Source organism: Engystomops pustulosus, chromosome 3 (assembly GCF_040894005.1).
Source record: "Engystomops pustulosus chromosome 3, aEngPut4.maternal, whole genome shotgun sequence".
Classification (NCBI taxonomy): Eukaryota; Metazoa; Chordata; class Amphibia; order Anura; family Leptodactylidae; genus Engystomops; species Engystomops pustulosus.
This window is the reverse complement of record NC_092413.1, coordinates 154,561,271-154,567,671: the sequence shown is the minus strand read 5'-3', so window position 1 is coordinate 154,567,671 and position 6,401 is coordinate 154,561,271.

The following is a 6,401-nucleotide window of genomic DNA, read 5'->3' as shown; positions in this document are numbered from 1 at the left end:
TACCGTACGGAGCATCACATGTGTTGCACCTTACCACTCCCGTATGGCGCCGTTAGCCCATTGCCGTCTATGGGGGACATATATACGTATCCAAACGGCCATATGAGTGTGGCCTAGGACTGATAACGCCTGCAAAAAATGTCCCTATCACTAGCTGGCAAAGCCCTTGTCCTTAAACTATTTTTGTCTACAGAAGACAGTACTGAGTACTATCCGTTGATCCGATCCCATCAGAGAAAAACGCAAGAATGCACTACTCTGACTGGAGTTGTGTGTAAAACTCGCCCACTCGCCCACCCAAGGATGCCACGCTACTGTGGTCAGTTTTTCACACACGTTTTTCAAGGACCTAGCTCAGAGCTGTGGAAATCTGACACAACTAGAACGACACTAAGGCTACAAAAATGGATGGTCACACAACACAAGGACTAAAATCTAATCAAACTTATACGTTTTGACACCCAACTGGCCTGTGGCTATTTGCACACAATACAGAATAGCGCCTTTATGCTCTGGTATTTTGCCGTGGTAGGAGGTGTAGAGCTAAAACTTTTATTGCAAAAGTTGAATTCCACAGCAGAAGGGGCAGTCATTAAGTAACGTTCCGTGGATTATACATCTGCAATTGAAATCTATTGTCGCAGTATTTTTTTTTTCAACTTTCGTACACTTGTGATGCAGGTACAGAGCTTGTATCAATTATAGAACAATTCAAGCGGGCCACGCAGGACCCTTAGCAAAGTAACATAAGGTGGGCAATGAAATTAAGTCAATCCAAAACAGCGGTTATAACAATGTACAATGTGAAATAACAGAGAAACTAGAAAAACAACAAAAACATGTCACAGTTTTGTAAATGGAATTAGGTTCAATTCCATTCATTACTATATTATGCTTGAAGTTTTTCAGACCAAAAGCTACCCTGAGGCCCCCGGTCTGTGCCAGTCACTGCACTGGTAGCTAGTCTCCCTCCAAATACAGTTTAAAATAATCACCCTCATCCACAAAGCTCTGCAACCTGTGCTCTTCGATCTGCCAATGATCTTAGATTATTCTTTAATTCAAACCTCTCATTTCTCCTGATGCACCAATTCTCTGGAATGCCCTTCCCTGACTATTAAACTAATATTCAACCTCCAAAGCTTCAAACATGCTCAGAAAACCCATCACTTTAGGCAGTCCCTAACATTCCCTAACTGGATTAAACTTAAGTACAAGTACAGACTTAAACTTTATACTGTTCCCTTATAAAGAATGGCTGGACCATTATACAAGCTCTTATACCTCGTGTCCCCCCTAATCCTCCTAGACTGTAAGCTCCTGCTTAGGGCCCTCACTCCTATTGTCCCATATGACTGTTTGTACTCTGTAATGTCTTATTTTATTTGTATATGTCACCTATGATTTGTAAAGCGCTACAGAATATTATACCACCATATAAATAAACATTATTATTATTATTCTGCATCAGGTGGAAATTTTCTGAATCCTCTAATAATACAACTTTTGTACTTTTGAAATACAACTTCTGCTACTAATTGTCTGGAAAATCACTGCAAAAAATTACCTGAGACAGTTACATTTCATCCACCATGCTGCTTCTTTTCATGCCAGTTTGGTTTCAAACGTTTCAGCAAAGATCTGAACAGTGCCTGAAGAAAAGCCATGTGCCAAGTGTTGGACAGGTCCAATATTGGAACAGAGGATCCTCTGGTGGCCCCTGGCTCTACCCCAATACTGGAGACCAGTGGTCCAACAGAAGACAACCTGCTTTGCAAGCCTAATTAGAAGTTGTTGACTCTGCTTATACACGAGTCAATAAAAAAATAAACTTACATGCTCACCTTCCGGGGCCTCGATGCTCAGCGCGGCTCTTCTTCTGTCTTCTCTGTGATGCTCTGGTCCCCTGGGCTTCTCTTCTGTCTTCTGTGTGCTGTAACAGCCGGCAGAGACGTAGCCATGCGCTGTGCCGCCTGGCACATACTATGGCGTCATCAGCAGACAGAAGAGGAGCTGCGGGGAACGGACCATCGCGGAGAAGACAGAAGAGGAGCCACGCCGAACATCGGGACCACCCAAAGGTGAATATGTAAGTTTATTTTTTTTTAAGTGCTGGCAAACTGGGAGCTTACTGTATACTAAAGGGGGCTGGTTGTATACTACAGGGGAATGGCTGTATACTAAAGGGGCTGGCAGGCTATATACTAAAGGGGCTTTCTGTATACCACTGGGGGCTGGCAGGCTATATACTAAAGGGGCTTTCTGTATACCACTGGGGTCTGGCTATATACTAAAGGGGCCATGTATATGCTAAAGGGGCTGGCTGTATACCACAGGGGGCTGGCTATATAATACTGGGGGATGGCTGGCTATATACTAAAGGGGCTGGCTGTATACTACTGGGGGCTTGCTGGCTATATACTATAAGGGGCTCTGATCAATGCATTTCCCACCCTCGGCTTATACTCGAGTCAGTAGGTTTTTCCAGTTTTTGGTGGTAAAATTAGGGGCCTCGGCCCATTGTATGCTGATGCCATGAGACTATAGCAAGAAAAGGGAAGTGCCAGAGAGCAGTTGGGGAGGGTGAGAAAGTGAAACAGCTCGTAAAGACAGAGCATGAATGGGGCTCTACTACTTATCTTAGCATTTTATTTTTTAAAGGGAATGTGTTGTCAATTTATGTTTTGCCCACAAATTGTATTGACTTTTCTGATTGTAGACTTGTATCTCTTCCTTTCTGCCCATGATTATGGTGGCTGCCATCTTGCCTGAACTTTAATTACTGCATTTAGTGATGTGCTTTACAGCAGCCTGTAGACTTTAGGCTGTGACCTCATCTATTGTCTGTAGTGGAGACAATCCAGTTTGTCTAGTCTGTGTTGACAATGAGATGACTTTTGCACTGAAATCCCTTTCAGAATTAGCAAGTGTCAGTGTATTATTAAGCCAAATGCCAATTGCAGGATATAACGTATTAATTACATATAGAAAGTGATAAGGAAACATTTTCCACTAAAATTTCCTAAAAATGTGTTTTACATAAAAACATGGTTATAATGGTTTTTTTTCTGGTAATACATTCCCTTATTACTTTTTGACTAAGGCTAAATGGCAACAATGGCTGGAGGAGATGAAGTAATAATTGAGTAAGAGTAAAAATAATTGTACGCTGCATGTAATGATTATAAATGCCATGTCTCAGCATGCTTACATGTATACGACTTTAAAGTTAAAGGCTGCCGTGCAAGTCACAGAACTTGTTTGCCTCTCATCTTTTGGTAACAGGCGAATTCTAACTCTAAAATAGTTATCACAATTATTTTGATTTTGTGACTTGTGTGTAAATGAGTGAAAGTCGCCATGTAGCTAGAAACTTAATGACTGATGCATGACGTGTGTACCCTCAGAATGACTAAGGAACATTTTTGGGCAATTTTATTACATTACCCAATGTTTTATTTTTGCTTTCACATTTTCTAAAAAAGACTGACAAGAACGTTAATGAAAGATGTTAACAATATATTATATAAGGCTGCCACCTGTAGCCACAAAGTGGTACTACAAGACGGCTTGCCAAGCAGAGCTAACAAGACAAGCTACATGCATAGTAATGTCACACCAATGTTGGCAAAGAAATAAATTAAAATGTTGTTGTTCCCTAGACAACAGAAAAAACTATTCAACTGTAGCAGGATACATTGAAATATATATATAAAAAAAAAAAACTAACAAAAACATTTAATTACAGAATCTTGCTGATTACTCCCTAGCAGCTGTATATAAGACAAGTTATAAAGTTGTGGTAGGGGAAGGACATCAAGCTATTAAATATAACATCATTAATCAAAAGGAATTCTGATCCTTTTCCCATCTTTCCTGCTGCTGCATTCAGGGAATTGGGTGAGCAGACGGTCTGCATCAATACCTTTCCATAAACTGCAGCAGAAGCCTATCTACTGTACAGGTGGCCATAGTGCCATATGCCCCTTTCACACAGTCCTACACAAGTTTCTGATTGAAAGAGCACACACTGCACACTGAACCATTGGAGGTGGCTATATCATTGCAGTTTTCTGTCTTCAAAGTATAAAAAATGGTTGCATCTGCTGATCGTATGTATCATAGAGGTCTATGGCACCCAGTTACGGTAGTAATAATGCCATAATGTGCCGCAAAAATTGCACCTTGCATAGGTCCATACATCAAAGTGTGAAAAAGTTATTGGCCTCAGAATTTGGCAAAATGTCAATTTTTGTCCGTGATCGTGCCGACCCATAGAACAAAAGGGAATTGTTATTTGGAGGACAGAATGAAAGCCGTAGAAACAGAGCCCACATGAAGACGCTGCAAATTTGTTTTTTTGTCACAATTTCATCTCACTTGAAAAAATTTTTCAGCTTTTCAGTACATTGCATGCAATATTAAATGGTGCCACTAAAAAGTACAGATCCCACAGATAACAAGCCCTAATACATCTCCGCTAACGGAAAAATAAAAAAAAGGTATTGCTTCTGCAATGAGAGGAGCAAAAAAACAAACACAAAAACTAAAAAGGGCTTAGTCCTGTAAGGGTTAAAGGAAACCTACCATCAGGAATACACTAACACAGCTGTAGCCCCGTGCTCAGTCGGGGTGCTGCACACCTCAATAGCCTCTACATAAGCAAAAGTTTTTATTTAGTTAGATAAAGCCAATGCAGGATTTAGAAGAGTGAAAGAAATCTACCATCAGTAATATCTCAGTTTTTTTATTCCTGAAGGTAAGTTTCTTTATAATAAGGAACCTTTAACATGAGTGTTGCTGAACTTGTCAAGTTGTTTTGTCAGTGAAAAACTGACGATTTTCCAGCAGAATTCATTAGTGTGTCAGGTTTTCACTGTTACATAGATTTCTATGGATAAGTGAAAAATGCACTGGTCACCCGTCTATAAGCGTCCTATTGGCACATGCCCCCTGCAGAGAGGAGGTCTATAAACGTCTTGACAGTGACCAACTTCAAATGGCTATATCTCCTGAACCCTGGCACAAAGAAACATAATTTTATGTAATATGTCATTTTAAACAAAAAAATTTCCCCATTAATACGATGTGTGGATTGTGTATGGATACCTAACAGAGCCAGAGATATCCATCCTTAAAGTTGCACTAAAAAAATGATTTTTATGTACAGCTTTATATTCCCGATTGTAAATTTAAGAGTGAATATCTCCGGTTCTCTTAAGCATCCATGCATAATCAGTATATTATATTAACAAGCAGACTTCCCTGTTTAATATGACACTCGAATTGTGTCTCTACGTCCAAGAGTTCAGGAGATACAGGCATTTGAATTGTCAGCTGAAGGCAGAATATAGAAGAAGCTGCTGGAGACTTTCATTTTGCAGAAGTACATGCACCCTCTGCATCTGTTGCTGAACCTGGAGTGATGGAATAATGGAGTGCATATTTATAACATATTTTAGTAAAAGTTACTACTTATTTAAAAAACTTTAATTGGAAAAATGACATTTGTAGTCAATTATTGGCATATTTTCTAAAGAAAAAAAAATATGTTATTAATAAAACTATCCTATTAAGTTAAAGTCTCACATGTCATCAAAAAAGAAGTAAAAATTGTTATGATATGTAAAGTTTTTTTTACTTAAAGAAGGACACAACAGAACATCAAAATTGACCTCGACATTCAGGCACCAATGACCATCGGTTCATGAAGGGGTTAAGGAGGCTTACACAAGTTTAATGATGATGAATTGTCAGGCTCCACTGGACCACCGTGGGCGGTGACGTAAGCCGACACCTGGGACCAGAGTCTAAGTGGTACCCGGTTTTCATCAGAGCCCGCCGCAAAGCAGGTTGCAGGTTGCGGCGTGGTACCACCAGGTCGTTCCACAGCCGCAACTTTGTCCGTGGTGGCGGCCAAGGCGAGGTGCAGAATTGTAAGGCAAACTCGTGGTCGGGGACAGGCAGGAGGTCAAGACGGCAGCACAGAATCAGAGTGGGGGACGTAGTGGTAGGTTAGGACAAGCAGCACGGGATAGGAGTCAGGAACAGAATCGCAATCACAATGGGAAATCATGATAATCGCAAAGGGCATAGAATTTTCAGAGGGTTGGTGCATGCGATGCACGCGCCCTAGAAGGCGGGGACACGCGCTGAAGCGAGGAGACCATCGCTGGAGTGTGGCTAGGTAAGTGAGGCTGCTGGAAAGTGGCGGCACATGGAGGCACACGGGAACTATGTTTAACAGAATTATTATTCCAGAATTCATGGGGGCCGGATGATTTGAAAAAAAAAATGTGTACACTTCCCGTGTTCTGGATCCTGGTTCTGCTTCTTTTATTACAGTGAAGAAGACCACTGTTATTGGTAGTATGTGGGATTTTTCTTTGGATCATTAGGAA